Source organism: Giraffa tippelskirchi, chromosome 10 (genome assembly GCF_054371585.1).
Source record: "Giraffa tippelskirchi isolate mGirTip1 chromosome 10, T2T-mGirTip1v1.2.pri, whole genome shotgun sequence".
Lineage (NCBI taxonomy): Eukaryota > Metazoa > Chordata > Mammalia > Artiodactyla > Giraffidae > Giraffa > Giraffa tippelskirchi.
The window spans coordinates 11,930,154-11,950,063 of NC_137284.1; the positions used below are offsets into that span (position 1 = coordinate 11,930,154).

The 19,910-nt window shown below is 46.3% G+C and overlaps 1 long non-coding RNA gene across 1 annotated transcript; it reads right to left on the minus strand.

Moving 5' to 3' along the window:
- Positions 1-213: 213 nt before the first annotated feature.
- LOC145523133 (uncharacterized) lies at positions 214-3,159 on the minus strand. Its single transcript, XR_014066369.1, has 2 exons — positions 2,699-3,159; positions 214-438 (listed from the first exon to the last, which is right to left on the minus strand). It is a non-coding gene; the product is annotated as an uncharacterized LOC145523133 (long non-coding RNA).
- Positions 3,160-19,910: the final 16,751 nt, after the last annotated feature.

Genomic DNA, 19,910 nt, shown 5'->3' on the forward strand with positions numbered 1-19,910 from the left:
CACATGCACAGCTTCAGCAACCTCACAAACTGAACACGCCCATGTCACCAGCACCCAGATCAAGAAACATAACCTGACCAGTACCCAGAAGCCCTCCTCCTGTCCTTCCTTGTCACTCACCCCTCCCCACCCAGGTATCCACCATCCTGACTTCTATCATCATAGATTGGCTTTGTCTGTTCTTGAACTTTATCTAAATAGTATCACACAGTCTGGACTTTTTTGTGTCTGGCTTTTTTCACTCGACATTATGCTCGGGAGATCCATCAGTGTTACCATGTTCTGGCGGAACTTTGTTCTTTGTGGCTGTATGAGGAGGGTTCCCTTGTGTGATGGGAACACGGTCTATTCATCCAGTCTACGGTGATGGGCATTTGGGTCATCGTACAACGTCCACTTTATTTTTACTCTTGAAGCTCTGCTGCCACCCACAGATACCTGCACATAAAAGAGTAGACAGGACTTTCTCTAAAGAGCTAGAGACCAAGGCAGAGTGTGAAACACACAAACCCACAATTACAGAGGCAGGTGCTTTCCTAATTGCAGAGCAGCCTTGAGGTGGCCTGGGTGGTCAGCGGTTTGGACAACTGCAGTGCTTCTCTTGCGGCATGGCACTTTGTAAAGCACTTTTTCCAGCAGCATCTCACAGCCCCTTCAGATGTGGGGGATTGGGGTAGGAGGGGCTGCCCCCATGCTATAAACCAGGAAACCGAGGCTAAGGGAAGTGACTCCAACACCCCAGGCAGAAAAAGCAACAACCAGGATCTGAACTTGTATCTCCTGATACTAAATCCTTGGCTATTTGTACCTCCTTCTGGCTGCCTGGTGAATCCAGGGGGCCTAGCCAGGCCATGGAGACCCTCAAGAGCCTGGGGATTCCAGCTGCCTTCTGAGAAAGAGTTCAAGACAAAACCAGTTCCTGACATTTTGGAGTGAAAACTGCTGTCCTTTGAGCCTCAACTTTTTTCATTTGCAAAACACGGGGAGGGTTCGTGCTCCCCCCACCCTCCCGCATCCAGGGGAGGGTTGTGGTGGCTATGTGGTGATCAATAACAACTTTTGACTGTCAATCATCCCAGAGCTGAACTTTCACATCCATTGTTGTAGCTGATCTCTAACCACCATGGGGAGGAAGGTAGCACAGATAACACTGGCTCCATTTTTAGTGACACACCCCTAGTCACTTGGCAGGTTAAAGAACCTACAGGGATCCAGGGCTGCTGACCGTCAGCCCAGGAGGATACCCCTACCCTTGCTACACTGGGCCTGTCCACTAGAGGAGGCCTGCTTATGGGTGAACTGACACACTCCCCCCCTCCCCAATATTCCAGAAGGGAAGGTGTTTGCGAGACTTTGGATCCACCTGTCAGAACCAGCATGCAAACTGTGATGTTCCCTTGATTCTGTGCCAGGACCGCTCTGGCTTGTTGTCACAAGCAGGAAAGTAAAACGTGTCCCCGTGGCCTGTAGGCCATAACCCACTGGCACTTGCTCAGGGGAAGCGGGGAGCAGGGAAGCCACTGGCCTGGGCTGTTTGTCTGTGAAGGCCGGGTCCTGCCTGGGAGCGGGAGGTGGGGTGAGCTCAGGGCCTGCCCTCGGTGTCCCTGTGAGGTTGGTCTGCTCAGTGTGCAGGGCTGGCCCTGGTCCTTGATAGGACAGTAATGGGGGAGGAAGGTGCTGGCGTGATGCTGGGGCTGTGCACCCAGGGTGAGGGCAGGGCGGGGCGTGGGAAGGAGTGGGAGGGAGGGCGGAAGGAAACTGGAGCTGCTCCTGCCCCCGCTCTCACCCTCAGCCAGGCCCTGGCCCAAGGCTTCCTCCCCCAGGAAGCCCTCCTTGGTTTCCACTCTGCAGTGAGGTATGGGCTACCCCATCCTCCTCCATGTTCTTTTCTCTTCTGAGCTCCCTTCCAACTTCTTTTCTCTGATGAAGAGCTGGGGCAGAAAAGCTAAAAGTCTAAAATTCAGTAATCCTGAGAGCTCATTCCTCTGCAGGCTCTGCTAAAGGTAGAGCCACCGTGGCCACAGGTTGAACTGCGAGGTTAAAGGTCAAGTCCTGGTAGTAGACTGGTGGAGGGAAGAGGAAATTGAAAACATGCTTGAGGATTTCTCAAGAGGGCTCCCCTGGTCAACCAGGTGTCATTCCAGTGCCTGGGTCCCTCAAGAGCATGGCTGCTTGCTGGGGCTGGAGACTGATGCTGGGGCCGGGGTGTCAGGGAGCTGAGGGACATGGGACTGTCATCTCTGAAGGTGGGATCTTTCAGCCCAAGGACCCTCCCTGGCACTCAAAGAGCTGCTTTGGGGGCATCCTGTTATCCACTGACCCAGGCCATGAGTGAATCTAAAAGGGGCACTTTTAGGGCCTGAGGACCTCTCCTGGCTCTGCCCACGGTTCAGGGGGCCCTGGGAGAGGAGATGAGCCACCTCCGAGGCAGCCAGAATGACACCAGTAAGGACGGGTGGTCAGGCTGCAGAACTCAGGATGGAGGCCCTGCCTAGTAACTCACCGAGGCTGCTACGCCTCCAGCCTGGTTTCTGCTTCCTCTGTGGCTGCCCATGGCGGGGACCACTGTCTAGGTTCACCATGAGCCCCGGGTGGGGCCCGGCCCAATCCCGGGGTCCAGTTTGTGCTTCAGGGTTCCATGAGCTACCTGATGTCATGTGTGTTCATTTGTGCATTTGTTTGGGGAGAAGGCACGTACCTTCAGCCCGAGTCTCCGTGCCTCACTAGCACCTCAGAAGGCCCTAGAACCTCAGAGGCTGGACGAGGCCGTACAGCGTGGAAGCGTGGTCTCTTGTTTGGTTGGTTTGCTGCGCTTTGCTGCAGAGAATGCACCTTCTCCCCCTTGGGGGAAACCGCTGCCTGGGAACCTGGGCTTTGTGCTATTTGTCTGTGCAAACAGCAACTGCAGGTGATCAACTGTTCTGCCAGAGGTTACAGCTCGCCTGCACTTCCCTTGGCTCCCAAGTCCTGCCATGAGGAGCCTCTAGCCTGGTGCTGGCTGCTGGGGCTGGAGGTGATGTGAACCCCTTTGTACAGAGAAGGGGACTGAGGCCCCCAGGTCAGATGACTGTAAGGCCAGTGTGGAAAGACGTCTGGGACTTCCACTCTGGGTCCCAGGCCTTTTCATCCCCTTGTTTTCCAAGCTCTCAGGCCTTCTCTGTTGCCATGGCAACAGTAGAACAAAGGCTGGCGGGAGCTTCTATTTACTAGCACTTTCCTTGCATCATCAGCCATTTCATTGACTACTCTGCAACCCTGCAAGTCCAGCATCTTTTTTTTTTTAATTGAAGTACAGTTAATTTACAATGTTGTGTTAGTTTCTGCTGTACTGCAAAGTGATTCAGTTATACACACACACACGTATTATTTTTCATATTCTTTTCCATTATAGTTTATTAAAAGATATTGAACAGACTTCTCTGTGCTATAAGTAGGTCCCTGTTGTTTATTTTAAATACAGTAGTATGTATCTGTTAATCCCAAACTCCCTAAATTGATCCTCACTTTCCTCTTTGCTAACCGTAACTTTGTTTTCTATGTCTGAGTCTGTTTCTGCTTTGTAGATAAGTTCACTTGCATCATATTCTAGATTCCACACATAAGTGATATCATGCGATATTTATCTGTATCTGTCTGACCTTACTTCCCTTGGTATGATCACGTCGAGGTCCTTCCATATCTTGTCCCCCTTCTAGGGCTGCTGCCTGTGGGCAGATAAGCTGGCTCAGCTCCTGTGTTCAGGAGCTGGGACCCCTGCATTTTCTCCGCCTCTCTCTGCATCACCAGTGGCTTCTCACACGCCAGTCGACAGCCCACTCATTTCAAGCAACAGTCTAAATTCAGCGCCTCAGAAGTGTGCTGGGCCAAGCAGATCTGACTCTGAGCCCCAGCGGTCCCTTCCTTTGGGTTGACAAAGAGACTTCTCAGGCTTTGTCTGAGGCCCTGGGGAGTTTGAGGAGCTTGGAAATCAGGAGAGGGAATCAGACAGAGCAGAGAGAGGAGTGGCCCCGCATCATGCTGGGAGAAGGTGTTTGTTCCCTGTTACATCCTGAACTTTTTTGAAGTTAAATGTTTCTCTTTTGTTCCCCAGGGGTGTGGCCTGGGACCTGAGGCTTTAGGAGGACTTGCAATGATGAGGCACCGCTTTGGGGGTACTCATGCTTTGGGGGTACTCATGGGTGGAGATGGCCATAGCCATTTTTTTTCTCAGAGGAAAAAAATCTCTTTGTGACAGAAATGAGATGGATTTGTTATCAGCGATGTGAACGGTGAAGCTCAAGTTCTTCTTCTATTTCCTCTGATAGTGAAAAACTTCACTGACGTTTTATGGGAAGCTTAGAAATCAAACAGGGACCGCTTTCCAGTCCAGGTAACTTGCCACTGTTATCCCAGTGCGTTCGCAGCTGTCCTGCGGGCGAGGGGAAAGGAGGCAGGTAAGGGCTACTCCCTCCAGCCCCCCTACTTGCAGGCCCAGCAAAGTGAGCCCCTGTCAGGGTGTCCGCGGTTGCTGTGCTGCCCTCCTCCTAACCCTCAACCCCTACCCCTTAGCACTTGTCTCTGTCTGACCCACTTTCCCTCCCCAACCCAGGATCAGAGAGCCTAGCTTTCTTTTCTGAACTACCCTTTTTCGGATTAGAAAAGAATAATTAATACTTGCTCATAACCCCCTGTACGAAATCAGAAGATACCTAAAATATATTAAAAAAAATTTAAATCACCCCAGAATCTCATCACCCAGAGATCCTCATGGTCCCCCCGGGCTCTGGCCATCCTGCAAATGCTTCACTTGTGTGTCCCTGGCTGCCTGGCTTAAACCTGACCTCTATACAACAGCCAGTTAAACTTATTTCAGCTTTGGTTTTTGTTTTTAAAGCATATTTATTATTCTAAAGATTGCATGCTCACTTGAAAAACTTTGGAAAGCACAGAAGGGTATTTTCACGCTTCTTTCACCAGAGGGAGGAAACACATAACTGCATCTCCCCAAAGTGACCATTGTTAGTTTGGAATAGCTTCTTTTTGTCTTTTTGGAGTTTTGAAAAAAAGCATCTGTTTAAAGTCTATCTTTCCACAGTTGAGAGCATATTCGTTAGAGGATTCTAGGTCTTGGTCTGACCTGCAATAGTGTGAATAAACATTGCCCGTGTTGATAAAAGCAGTAGCTCCTGTGTATGGTCTGCATGTGCTCAGACTTTGCCTAGCTCTTTGCAAGGCGACATCTCACTTAATTTTCTCACCACCTTACGAGGCAGGGCTGGTGTTAGTTTCACAGGTGAGGACACTGAGGTGACCTTGTCTGAAGTTGAAGAGCTAGCCCTGCCTTGGCTCTGAGGTCCATGCTCTTAATCACTGGGTTAGGTCTCTTCCTCTGAATTTTTCAATAACTTTTCTAGTTCTGTGTGAAAGCCACAAACGACCATTGTTAACAATTCAGAAGTTGCTGAACAGCATAAAGAATATTAAAAATCCCATCACCCCATGATATTTATGTCCAATATTTGACAGCATTTTGTGCATATATGGCCCTGTTTTTTTTAATTAACCTATTTATTTTTGATTGCACTGGGCCTTCATTGCTGCTCTAGGGTTTTCTCTAGTTATGGTGAGCGAGGGCTACTCTGCATTGTGGTACCTGGGCTTCGGTAGTTGCAGCCTGCGGGCTCAGCATCTGTGGCACACAGGTTTAGCTGCTCCGTGGCATTTTCCCGGACCAAGGATTGAACCCGTGTCCCCTTCTTTGGTGGGCGGATTCTTATCCACTGTGCCACCTGGGAAGTCTTAGGCCCTCTATTTTTATAGTTGATGTCATCCTCACAGGTTAGTTTTGAAAGATTTTTTTAAACAATCTAATCTTATCATAGGTAGTTCCCAAGTAGACGCTTTTGTGTAAAAAAAAAACAAAAAACATAATTTTTATTGATGGTTTATGACTTAGAATGAGTGTAATTACTTCCCAGAGACCAAATTCTCTTTCTGAATGTAAAATCACTCAGGGGTATGTAAGCTTCTGCGTAAAACTGTTTCGATATTTCAATTGTTTCTTTTTTATTTAAAAGTTCTTTTGGCTGCACCTTGGTGCCTGTGATATCTTAGTTCCCCGACCCGTGCCCTCTACAGTGGAAGCACAGAGTCCTAACCACTGGACTGCCAGGGAAATCCTTGCTTCTGTATTTATGATGATTTCTTTAGAATATGTTCCCAGAAACTGAATTACTGAGCCAAGAGTTTTTGCAGCTCTAAATTCCTGTTGCCAAGTTATTTTACAGATGGTCAGTCACTCGGCATTCTTCAGTTAGCAGCATCTGGTTTACTTCTAATTAGATGAGCATAAAATGCTACCTTGGTTTAATTCGCATTCTTTTTAATGAAGTTGAAGTTTTTAAAGTGTGTTAGTCATTTGCATGTCTTCTTCTGTGGAAAGTAGGAGCACTTTCCAATCAGAATTTTTGGGATGATCGAAATGCTCTGTATCTACACTGTTTAATGGGTTTCCAACCAGCCAGATGTGGCTCTTGAGCCTTTGAAATGTGACTAGTTTGAGTGAGAAACAGAATTTTTAGTTTGGCTTAAATTTAGATTGAATTAATTTATGTAACTCTTTAATTTACTGTTGTTGTTGAGTCGCTAAGGTAGGTCCAATTCTTTGCAATCCCATCGACTGCAGCATGCCAGGCTTTTCTGTCCATCAGTATCTCCCAGAGTTTGCTCAAATTCACATCCATTGAGTCAGTGATGCCATCCAGCCATCTCATCCTCTGTGTCCCCCTTCTCCTCCCACCCTCAATCTTTCCCAGCATCAGGGTCTTTAATTTACATTAAATTTATTCAATTCTAAATTTAAATAACCACATGTAGTTGATGACTACCATATTGGATAACCCCGGTCTAAGTCTTTCCCTAATTATGTATTGGGTGTGTTATATTGATTTGTATGAGCTCTTTATATATTATGGCTATTGATCGTTCGTCATATTTGTTGCAGATATTTTCCCCAGGTTGCAATTTGACCTTTACTTTTTTGTTCTCACTGTTTATAGGGTATCAAGACATTCAGTTGCCTGATCTCGTGATCTTTTCTTCTGTGGTTTCTCCCATAGCTTTAGGCTTAGGAAGTCCTCCCCCTCACCAAGATTTGATAAATATGTTCATCAACTTTATTCAAGTATTTATGTGATTTTTTTTTCCTTAGCTCTTTAATCCACCCAGAATAAATTTTGCTGTGTGGTATGAGGTACGGCATGTCTTAGTCATCTCTGTGCCCGCCGTAGAATGTATATTCAATACGTTTTATCTCAGATGAGACACTTTGGTGCCTGCAGGTTAGGTGGGTGGGTGGGGAGGAGTCGGTAAGCAGGGTGAAATGAAATAGAGGATAAAATACCACTACTTAAAACAATGATATGTTTTTAAGTTGTGGTATTTATAAAGATTTTAATACTGGAAGAAGAGGACTCTGATACAATGTTATTTTCAAGGAAAGATACAAAATCATATGGACGATGTAATACCAACTATGTTTTTAAAATGCAGTGAAAATATTGGAAGAAACATGTCAAAATATTAGTAATAATTGTCTCTGGGTGGTTGGTATTTTTTTTTTCCTGCTTCTTAACCTATCTATACTTCCCTTGTTGCCTACAATACTTTGATGATCAGAAACGTGAAATACAGCACTTGAAGAAATAATGCCTGATCACTTGATACTTCTAGCTTCCCAAGCCATCATCAACCAAGCCAGCAATTCACATGGCCAAGCTCTGGGTTGAGGGCTGGTGGGCCATGGTAGGGAAGGGTCCTACCTGGCTTTCAGTTCAGGCAAGCTGAGACTAGACTTCCGTCTCAACTCACAGCATTTGAGTGTCTCAAGTGATATTAACTGGGGCGGTTTCCTCATCTCTAAAATAAAAATAATAATGTCTTTGTGTGGGGGGCCTGTGAGGTTCTATTGTTTTGCTGTTAATTACACAGACAAACACAGTATATATATGTAATATTATATGTATCATCAAAACATATTCAAAGATGCTAACATAAACTTTTTAAAAAGCAAACTTTCTTCATCTCCATCATTCTCCACTAAGCCTACCCTACAGATATTACCATGACTTAAAGTTTGGTTTGAATCTTTTTTTTTTTTTAAAGAGAAGCTGACATTTATTGAGTGCTTGCGGTGTGCCTGGTAAAATTTAAAACCTTTATAGACATTAACTCACTTACTAATGCTTGTATCAGTCATATGAAGTATAGATACTATGAGTGACTGCGTTTTACAGATCAGGAAATGCAAAACACAGAGAGGTTAGTGACTTGACTACAGTCTCATGGCCGTCGGGTTGCAGAGCCAGGATGTATACCTGGGTGTCGAGACCAGTACCTCCTGTGATCTGGGCTATTCTGGAACTGCTCCAGTAGAAGACATCCCAGAACTTGTGATGGGTCACCCATTGGATGTCCCTCTCCAGAATTGGTCTGAATCTGTATTTACTTATTTACAAAATAGAATATTATACTTATATACATATATACTGTATAATCTCTTCCCCTTTTCACTTCCCAATAAATTGTGAGTGACTTTCTATGATGGTATGCATGGATTATGTCATTCTCTTTAATGTCTGCCCAATCATCTAAAATAAAAGTGTGCCAGGATTTATTTTATTGTTTTCTTCATCAGCATTTAATCTGTTCGCCCTGTTACAAAGAGAAGATAGCAAACATAGGCATGTGTGTTTAGTGTCTTTTAAGATGGCTTTCCCAGGTGGTGTGGCTTTGTGTGTATGAGCATTTAAAAATTTGAAAGATAATGCTGATACTGAAGTGGAGGTTCTTTTAAGAAAGTTGAACCAGTGGACATGATTAGCATCATGGTAGGAACTCTTTGAATGTCCCCCACGTCCTCAAAGCTGGATGTTACTGACAGTCTTAACCTTTACCAATATATATAGGTGTAAAATAACTCATTGTGCTTTAAATTTTTATTTCTTTAATGTCAGGGAAGTTGACATTTTTTTTTCCATATGTTTTGTGGATATTTGTCTTTCTTTACTGGTTAATTCTCTCTTCATGTTTTTTTGCCTGCTTTTCTTTTGGGTTGTCTATCTTTCCTGGTTGACTTATAGAAACTCTTTATGTATCATGGATATTAATTCTTTGTTACGTGTGTTGCAAATGTTTTTGCCTCCACTTGCCATTTTATTTTTATTATTCACTATTGTAAGTTTAAATTTTTTATGTGGTCAACATTCTTTTTCTTTCTCCTTATGAATGCTAGCTTTTTTTTTTTTTAGATCTTTCTGATGTGGACCGTTTTTAAAGTCTTCATTAAATTTGTTGCAATACTGCTTCTGTTTTATGTTTTCATTTTTTGGCCACTAGGCATGTGAGATCTTAGCTCCCCAACCAGGGATCAAACCCAAGCCCTCTGCATTGAAAAGCAAAGTCTTAACCACTGGACCACCAGAGAAGTCCCTATGGATGCTGGTTTTATGTCATACTTAGAAATTTTCCACATTGAGGTTACAGAAATCTTGCCCTATATTTTCTTCTAGAATTTTTGTTGTTTTATTTTATAACATATATCTTTAATTCAAGTCTGGTGTGAGATGTGACTTGTTTCAGTTATTTAAAATCGTCTTTAAAGTTTTTATTTTTTAACGTTTTTCTCGAAAAGGAGAGAACTTATTTCAAAACCATGATCTGAAAACTCCTCATTCCCCTGACTGATTAGAAACACGACATTATTGAATTTGTTAAAAATCTGGGTCTTCTTTTGGATTTTCTCTTCTTTTCCCTTAGCTAATCTAGTCCCAAAATGGTATAACCAGTTTTAATTTCTGTAAATCTGTAGGCTTAACTATTTTCTTGATATGTAGAAGGGCATTATTCTTCTTTCTCAAACATTTCTTAGTTATTCCCCCTCATTTTCAAGTAATCTTGTCAAATCTTCCACCCCTGAAAAATCCCATTCGATTTAAATTTCAGTGACTTGTATGGATTGATTTGAAGTGAAATGAACAAAATTACAGATTTGTGCTGGACTAGATAAAATTTATGCTTTGCCCCTCAGTTTCCCAGTTGTAAAGAGAGGAGGTTGGATTCGATGTGAAGTTCCCATCAGGCTCTCAGATTAAAAATTACAGCTACTTCCCTGGTGGTCCAGGGGCTAGACTCCACACTCCAAATACAGGGGGCCCGGGTTTGATCCCTGGTCAGAGAGCTATATCCCAGATGCCACAACTAATATAGAAGAAAAAAGTCCCAATCAGCCAGGAGCTTCTCATCTAAAGGGAGTTTCAGCATGCTCAAGACATTGTGGCCAAAATGCCCAATTAATGTTCCAGATTCACTGGCAAAAGTAGATAAAAGTAAAAAATAAAGGAAGTTCCCTGGTGGCCTAGTAGTTAGGATTTCAGGTTTTCACTGCCCTGGCTGGGTTTAATCTCTGGTCGGGTAATGGAGATTCTACAAAGATAAATAAATAAAATTTTTTAATAAAACAATTATTTAAAAGTTAATTAATCTGTGACCCCATGGACTGTAGCATGCCAGGCTCCTCTGTCCATGGGAATTCTTCAAGCAAGAATGCTGGAGTGGGTTGCCATGACCTCTTCCAGGGATCTTCCCAACCCAGGGATCAAACCCAGGTTTCCCACATGGCAGGTGGGTTCTCTACCAACTGAGTCACCAGGGAAGCCCAAATAAAATTTTTCAAATAAAAAATAATAATAAACATATGGAGGGAGCTGCAGCTGTCAACCAGCCAACAACATCTTTGGGCATGCTTTGCAGGTGGCACAACTGTCCACTTTCTTTAATGAAATTTCAGGTGGAAAAAAAAAATGACCATTGGTACCTGGATCTAGATTCTTAGACAACAGGCCACCTTTTGGGGAGTACTTTCTGTTTTTAGTAACCAGCTAGGTTTTGATGGGCTGAATCCCTTGGACACCGTAAGAATGAGTCCAGGCTTGGACATTGACAGCCTCTTAGGGTCAGATGGAACCTCAGAGATCAAACTCTTTCTCATGTAGAGCAGGAAAACAAGTCCCAGAGAGGCAAAGAGACTTGCCTAAAGTGATGCAGCAAATTGGAGCCAGGAGAACTCCAGATGGGTCTGTGGGTGCCTTTCGGTTTATCCTATTTCCCTCGGGGTTCTGGAGAGAAAACTCTTCAGTGGGGGGCAATTGTGACCTGCTCACCCCAACTCCAGGCCGGGTAGTCAGAGGGTCTATAGAGCAGTGGGGAGTGGGGATTGCCCCCATTGGGGCAAGCTGATACCACATCCTGCTGATTCAGGCCTCCTGGGAAACCCTCATTTTATGTAGAAAACTCCCCCCTCGTGCAGTACACAGGTGCTCTGAGGCCCTGGCTTCTGATCCCAAATCGGATCCTGACTTGACCTGGGCCTCCGTGCTCTTGGCCTGTGGAAACGGTAAGCCAAGCAGATGGTTTCTAAGTGCCCCACTGGGACTGGAGCCGCCAGGGCTGGCTTCTCTGTGTTCTTAGCATTTCAGCACAGTTTGGAACCACAGCTGGATGTGTTCATCCCGCCAACCTGAGTGTGACCACAGTCGGGGTGTGTGTGCTGGGGGGCAACAGTGGGCCGTGGCCACATCAGGCCCCAGTATAGTGGCCAAAGATTAGGATGGGGAAGCTGGAAACAGCCTCACGCTCACCCTCACTGGAAAGCCGATTAGATTCACTGAGTGACCCATCTCCCGGCCAGCACCACAGCCTGAAATCTGCCTCTTCGATTTCCCAGTGCTGGGTGAAACCAGCTATAGTCAGTCCATGCCCGCTTCCACCCCAGGCAAAGGCTCCAGCTTGAAACGCCCCCCCAACCTCTGGAAGGTCACTTAGTCTAGACAGAGGAGCCCCCCAATGCATATCTCATTCTCTAAGGAGAATGAGACTTGGGCCTCATTATCCCGAACCCGTGTGGCCTGGCCCTCAGCCTCTAAAGGCAGGAAACTGAGGCCAGCCCCGTCACTGTCACCTCCCTCCTCTGGGACTGCCCCAGGTGAGGCCCCACATCTTCCCAGAAGCTGACTCCCCCTCCCCCAGCAGGGCGGGTGGGTGGGGTTCTCTCACCCATTCCTGTAACCCTCCGGCCCCTGCTCTCCAGGTCCGGCTTCTTCCTTCTCTCTCTTTAAAAGCAACTTCCATACCCACTCCAGTATTCTCGGGCTTCCGTTGTGGCTCGGCTGGTAAAGAATCTGCCTGCAATGCAGGAAACCTGGGTTTGATCCCTGGGTTGGGAAGATCCCCTGGAGAAGGGAAAGGCTACCCACTCCAGTATTCTAGCCTGAAGAATTCCATGGACTATGCAGTCCATGGGGTCGCAAAGATTCAGACACGACTGAGCGACTTTCACTTCCATGTCAGAAAGAGAAAAACAAATATCGTATGTTAACTCATACATGTGGAATCTGAAAACAATGGTGGAACGATCATATTTACAAAGCAGAAACAGAGACATAGACGTAGACAACAAATGTAAGGATATCGAGGGGGTAAAGTGCGTGGGATGAGTTGGGAGGTTGGAATTGACATATAAACAAGCTCGTATGTCAATTTTTTACCGGTGGCTCAGCGGTAAAGAATCTGCCTGCAATCAGGAGACGCATTTGATCCCTAGGTCGGGAAGATCTCCTGGAAAAAGGAGTGGCTACCCAGTCCAGTATTCTTGTCTGGAGAATTCCATGGACAGAGGAGCCTGGTATGCCCCAGTCCGTGGGGCCACAGAGAGTCTGACACGACTTAGCAACTAAACAACAACAGCACTATTTATGCTATGCATAAAATATTGATAGAGGACTAATGAGAACCTGCTGTATAGCACAGGAAACTCTACTCAGTGCTCTGTGGTGACCTAAATGGGAAGGAAATCCAAAATGAGGGGATATGTTAGTCGGTCAGTTGTGTCTGACTCTTCGTGACCCCATGGACTGCCACTGGAGCCTGCCAGGCTCCTCTGTCCATGGGATTTTCCAGGCAAGAATACTGGAGTGGGTTTCCATTTCCTTCTCCAAAATGGGAAGGAAATCCAAAATGAGGAGATATATGTATAAGTATATCTGATTCACTTCACTGTACAACCGAAACTAATACAACATAGTAAAGCAAATATATGCCAATAAAAATTTTACAAGAATAAAAATAAAAATAGCTTCTGTCTTCAAGTCATATATGCCCTTCCAATTCCTTAGATACTCCTAGCTGAGATATTTATTTTCAAAGCAGTGATGTGGGTCATCTTTGTGGATTTCATTCATTCAAACTTTCCTGGATTAAGAGTGCACTAAGCACCTGGCCTGTGCCGGGCACCCTGCATACAAAGATGGATAGAAGGCAGTCAGTTTGGAGATTCCTATTCTACCTGGATGAATGGGGTCAGTGAGGGGTTTGTTAAGCTCCCCCCAGGTTGCTGGGGAGGAGCCCACATGTTCCTTGGGGAGAGATGGGGTTCCATTGGACATTCTGAAACAGGATGGTTCTGGAGACCAGCATGGGGTTCCATTGCCTATGGCCTTGTGCTCAATCTTGCTGCAGACTATATTCCCATATTCAGACCAACCAGGGGATGGTTCAGAGTCCCTACAGGGCCCAGAGTGGCGATGGGCATGTCTCTCCTATAGCCTGGTCAGCCTGTGGTCAATCAAGACCATACTGAGGGCCCCGCTGGTCCGCGAATCCGGGCAGCCCCCAGAGCTGCATTCAGTGTTCTCACGTCGGGTGGGCAACTCACCACCCACCGAGCTGCCACCACCACCACCAACTCTGCAGGAAGTGGTTCTTTTCTCTTTGTTTCCCCCTCTTCAGTCACATATAGACGCTTGGTGCCACAGGAAGGGCTAGGGCCTCAATATAAACTCCTGACAGGTGGTGCCAAGGTCTGGCTGTAAAGACTGCCCTGCAGGCTGTGCCCGCCCTCAGGGAAGCCTTGGGAATTTTTAGTATGTTTTCGTAAAATGAATGAACCCTTCTGTTTGATTAACTAAGAATACCGATATATGCTAATTGTCAAATTACTTGCAGAAGACAGAAAAGAATAAAAAAGAGAGTTTACCTCTAGGTTCACTAACCAGTGACAACCACTGTTGATGTTTCTGATATGCCTTGTTTCAGACACTTTCCTATGCAATCATACACACCTTTAAAAAAAAAAAAAAGCAAGAATGGGCTGATGCAACACATGCTTTTGTACTTCATATTATAGTTGTCTCTCCAAATTCAGAGTTGCAGTTCCCATTCTCCCTCTCTCTTTTTTTATCTGCTTTCTTGTTTGTTTGCTTGTTTTTTATTTTTTGGTTGCTCCGAAACATGTAGGATCTTATTTCCCCAACTAGGGATCAAACCCGCACCCCTCTATGTTGGAAGCATAGTTTCAGCCGCTGGACCACCAGGGAAGTCCCAGGTCCTTTTCATTCTTCTCGAGGAAGTCACAATTATTCATCCCATTCCCTGATAAAGGGCACTCAGATGGTTTCCACTTTCTCCTCTTGCAAGCACTCCTTAGGTGGACATCCCTGTACTCAAATGATGGTGGCTAGGATCAGGTGGCTGTCGAGGAGGTGATGGACATGGTCAGAGTCTGGCTACATGTTGAAGATGGAAACAACAGGGTTTCCCTCGGGTGGATTGCAAGAAAGAGGAGTTGGGGGTATTGGCCAGAGTACCTGGCAGAATGGGGGGCCCTATCCTGAGATGGAGCCAATTAGCTGTTTGCTTTTGGCCTATATTCCGCTTGAAATGCCATCGAACATTCCAGTAGGGGTGCTGAGAGCACCGTGGGGAGTGGGAGATGTGAGTCTGGGCCCAGGAGAGAGGTCCAGGCTGTGCACATACTGGCGTCACCACTGTGGACGTGGGCGGGACGGTGGGCGGCGGTGGCAGAGACCCATGAAGTCACTGCCCTGCCTTTCTCTGCCCTGTGGTTGTGCCCCAGAGAAGAGCCAGACAGTTCCATCCGGAGCCCACCCCCCTTCACCTGGCAGCCTTTCCCCTCCCCCTCCCACCTTCCTTTTCCAGCCACCTGTTGTCTCTGTGTGGGTGGAGGGAGGGGGTTGCTATTTTGGGCTCCCTCCATCCCACAATGAAGAGAGGAAAGAGCTTCGGAGTGCCAGCCCCAGCTCGCTTGAAACTAGGTCAGTCTGGAGCCCCGGGCCTCCACGCCCAGCTCTGGTCCGTCATTGATCTGAGACCTGCGTGTCCCTGCTCCTGGCGGGCGCCATCTGGGCCCCCCAAGCCTCTGATTGCCCCCCTAGTCCTCTGTTCAGGCTCAGAATGTGAACCGGCCACCTCTTGTTCAGGCTCCAAGCATGGGCAGTGGGAAGGAGCATTTCTGCCGACACTGTCCTGCAGGCTGACCGGAAGGGCTGCCCACCATGATCCCCAGGAAATACAAATGTGTTTGCAGAGTCCCCCGTCTGATACTTCACAGGAAGGATTCAGGCTCAGGCAAAACTGTCTTTGAGCCTTTTCCTTGGTTGACTGTAAAACAGATGTGTAAATAGACACTGTCGATGACTTAGAAAACACACAAATTTTACTGAGTTACAACACACACACACACACACACAAAACCACTGCCCACTTCGAGATATAGAACATTTCTGCCCCCCAGAAGGCTCACTAGTGTGCCTACCCATCTGTAGCTCCCTCCTCCCATCACGAGCTAAGCCCTGTTCTGACTCCATCATGGTCAATTAGTTTCAACTCTTCTTGGGCTTCGTATAAATGGAATCATAGAGAATTTGCTCTCTGATGTCTGGCTTCTACCCCTGAACATTATGCCTGTGGAATTCAGCCCTGTTTTTGAGTATAGCAGTGGTGTGTGCTTTTTAATTGCTGTGTTGGATCGTATGCATGCATACCACATCTGTTCAGTGTTCATGACGTTTCTCTAAGTAACATGAAGAAGTGTGTCTTTTCCAGCATTGTAGTCCCAGAGCTTGGGATGAGTTTGCTGTACAGTTTGTCTGATAAATGAATTAATCATTGTTTGAATTCCCCTGGGCTGGATTCAAGCCGTTGTGTGCCCACCCAATTTGTGAACTGCCTCTCAGTCATGCTGGGATTGTCTATCAAGGACCAAGTAGTTGCTCATGAAAACCTCTGGCAAGGACCTGGAGTCCACAGTCCTTATCCCTGCTCCCTGCTCTCTGGAGGGTGCATCCCTTCCTCCATCAGCCCCATAGCAGACCACGACCTTATTACAGTCCAGTCTGGGGTTGCTTGAGCCCCTGGTCTGACCCCTCATGCCCACCTTGGGGAAATGAGTGGCGACATCTGTACACCAAGTGGCCTGAAGCAATGTAGGCTGCAAAGGTGAAGTGCTCAAGCCAGAATGAGGACACTGGATGCTAGAGCCTTGCTGTGTGACTACGGCCATACCACTACCCTCTCTGGGCCCTACTTCCCTTATCTGTGCAGAGGTTCAGCTTTGTCTCATTTGTGGGTTTCTCTTGGGGCTTCTGTCTGCTGGCTGTGGGCCCATAGGATGGGGTACGCCTCCTCTGTTGGCTGCTGGAATGGGCTGATGGGGTTCAAAGCTGCCATCCTGGAATTATACTTCTCCAGGTGGGAAGCTGTTGCTCAGCCAGGTACGCTGCTGAATGATCGCGCCCCCAGTCCTGCCCTGGTCTTTGTCTTTGATGGTGAAATGTGAAATCAGGAAGCGGCTAGCTCTTGAGTGAAGTCGTATCGAAATGAATCCATCAAGGCAAATGGGATCTTGATTTTTTTTTTTTTCTGTTCCGTGGTTGCTGTTTCCTGAGTGGAAATGTAAAAGATGACAGGGTGCTTTCAATAGAAAACAAAGCAAGAGGGATGATGGAGTGCACGTTAGGTGGTGATGATAAAACCAGACTCTGTGGGAAGAAAGGCTCCTCCAACACACCCTGAGTCTTCTGCCTTCACACAGAGGCTGCATCTATACAGTCTAAACATTTGATTGAATCCAAATGAAAAGAGGCTAGATATTTTGTCTACACTGGTTAGAAAACATACAATACATATAACCATTCCATTCCTGTGCCCTTAACAAACATCACTAATCAATTACAGTATTCATTTCTGCCTAGTTCAAATTCAGCTTAAATTCACTCTTAATATAAATAGCATTTCACACCATTTGATCTGGTGTGTGAATTGAAATCTGTTTGTTAACTCTGGTCTATACATAAGTCATTGGAAAGACTGATGCTAAAGCTGAAGCTCCAATACCTTGGCCACCTGACACAAAGAGCTGACTCATTGGAAAAAAGAAAAACACCCTGATGCTGGGGAATATTGAAGACAAAAGGAAAAGATGGCAGCAGAGGATAAGATGGTTAGATAGCATCACAGACTCAATGGACACAAACTTGAGAAATATCCAGGAGATAGTGGAGGACAGGGAAGCCTGGCATGCTACAGTCCATAGGGTCTCAAAGAGTCGGACATGACTTAGTGACTGAACAACAACAAAACATAATCAAGTAGTATGAAAACTTGAAAACTTTTGCATGTTGGCTGAGTTTTTTTCTTAATCCAGGTTTTGGGCTCAACTTAATCTAGATGCTCACTGGATAAAATCTGAGAGCTCTAGAAAGAGCCACCTGAAAACCACAGTTAGAGCATCCTTCCTTGAGGCACCCTTTAAAAGTAGGAAGTGGGAGGATCTTTCTGAACCTTTAGCATAGGTTTTCTAGACTGAGAAAGGGTCTTGGGACAGCATCAGAGCTGGGGAACTTTGAGGGAAGGGAGAAAAAGGAAAATGGAAGGCTTGACCCTCTTGTCTGACTTCTCCTTTAAGGTTTGAGTCAGTCCTGGATTGAAAATGAGATGACTAACAACAGTGACAATAGCTTAACAGCAACACGTCTCTCAGGTCTGTAGGTCATGTTACAGTTTTTTTTTTAAGATTTATTTTATTTATTTAATTGGCTGTGCCATATCTTAGTTGATGCACTTGGGATCTTCATCCTTCCTTGAAGCATGTGGGATCTAGTTCCCCGACCACGGATTGAACCTGGGGTCCCCTGCACTGGGGGAGTGGTGTCTTAGCCACAGAATCACTGGGGAAGTTCCCACATTGCAGTTTACAACGTGCTCTCCCAGACCCTGAGAAGTGTCATTATCCTTATTTTTTAAGTTTTTATTTCTGGGTTTATTTCTCTGGTTAGGGTTAGGAGTTATTCCTCATTTCTGGGGAAACAGACACAGAGAAGTTCAGTGATATATGCAGTGACACACAGCCAAGAGTGGCCCGAGTCGCCCTGTGTGGCCTCAGCTCCCCCATGATCTTCCCACTGCCGAGTGAGGTGTCCCTCACAGATCTGCTTCTTAGCTGACCACTCTGTCAGTGTGTCTTAGCCTGCTGCCCTGGCTGCTGACTGTCCCCGAGTTGAATGAGTTCATAGCACATGTAAAGTGGAGACATTTTTCTCCACTTTCTCCCTGGCAGTTCCATGGGCTTAGCCCCATCTCCTCTCCTGCGGGAAGATGATGTGGGTTCTTGCCTCCAGTCACCCCCCAGCCTTGCTCACAGTGCGTCTGTGTGCTGCTTCGGGTTGAGAACATAGCAGGTAGGAGAGGTCTGGAGGCTTGAGAATGAAGTTAGGTTTGGGGCATGATATGGACCTGGCCTCTGCTGCTGGCTAACTTCAGCCCCGATGTGGAATCAGCTTATTAAAAGCTGCAGTGCCCAAAATGCCCAAGAACCTCTTCCTGGTTTCTCTACTTGACTCTAAGTTACTTTGGAGTGTCTCTATGGACCTCGGGCCCTGCCCCCCCTTGAAAACCTGCTGCTTTTTGAGTGACACTTACATTCTGATCCCCCAGGGAGAAAATAGAGAAGAGAATCCTTGCAAAACCAACCCACAATTTGGATCTGGCCTGAACAGTACTGTATTTCCTAGTCAGCTTCCCACCACGAAGCTGGTACTCCATCAGGTCCTTGTTCCAGACAGCTACCAGAGTGATCTCTGTAAAACAGAAATCTGAAAACTTCCCTCCAAGCTCTTCAGCCCCTCCCGCATCACACACAGCAGGCAGATACTATCAGACCAGACTAAGGGGACACTGGAGTGGTGGGGGCTGCACTGAACCAGGAAGGGAGAGGCACGGATGGCTACTCCCTGTGTAAAGATTACCAACCCAACCCTGATTGTTGCCGTAGAAGAATGCTGCTCTGTGGTCCCAGATCCCAATTTTCCAATACATCCTGGGTGATCTGGATTTTTACAGGGAATCTCCCAACTTTCAAATGTTGGTTTATATTTTTAAAAAATCACCATGTGGGTGAAGTGCATAAACAAAGCATTTCCCACAACAAAACATACCGAAGTATTGTGACCTCCGCTGAGGAGATGCTGGCAGTTCTCTGTAAACACCATGCTCTTCTGTCTATGGCTTCCCACGTCTTGATCTGTATGTTGTCTTCGCAGATCAGCTTGTCCACCAGCCAGCTGTGTGGCTTGGGGCCAAATGAGGGAACATCTTGGTGACTCCTTCGTAGGGTGAAAAAAATATTGTCACCTACCTTGTAGAGTGATGGGGAAGGTAATATAAGTGAGTGGATGTATAAGGCATGAGAAAGTTCTTGGCATATCATAGGTGCTCAGCCAGTGTTAGCTAACGTTGTCATTATTATCATTATCATCCTTCTACTCTTGGTTGACACCTTCTCTGAGAAGCCTTCCTAGAATCCTTGAGGACAGCCCATCTGCCCCTCCCCCTTGATCCTGTAGCACAGGTGCTCTCCCATCCTAGCACCCCTCTCTCTGTACTTGTGTTAGTATCTCAGTCTCCCCGTGACAGTGAGCACAGGGAGAGGAGGAACTGTGTCTTTCTTTCCAGGCACAGCTCCTAGCAGCACCTGGCCCAGAAGAGGCCTCCGTGGAGGCTGGATGAATAGATGTCCCTCA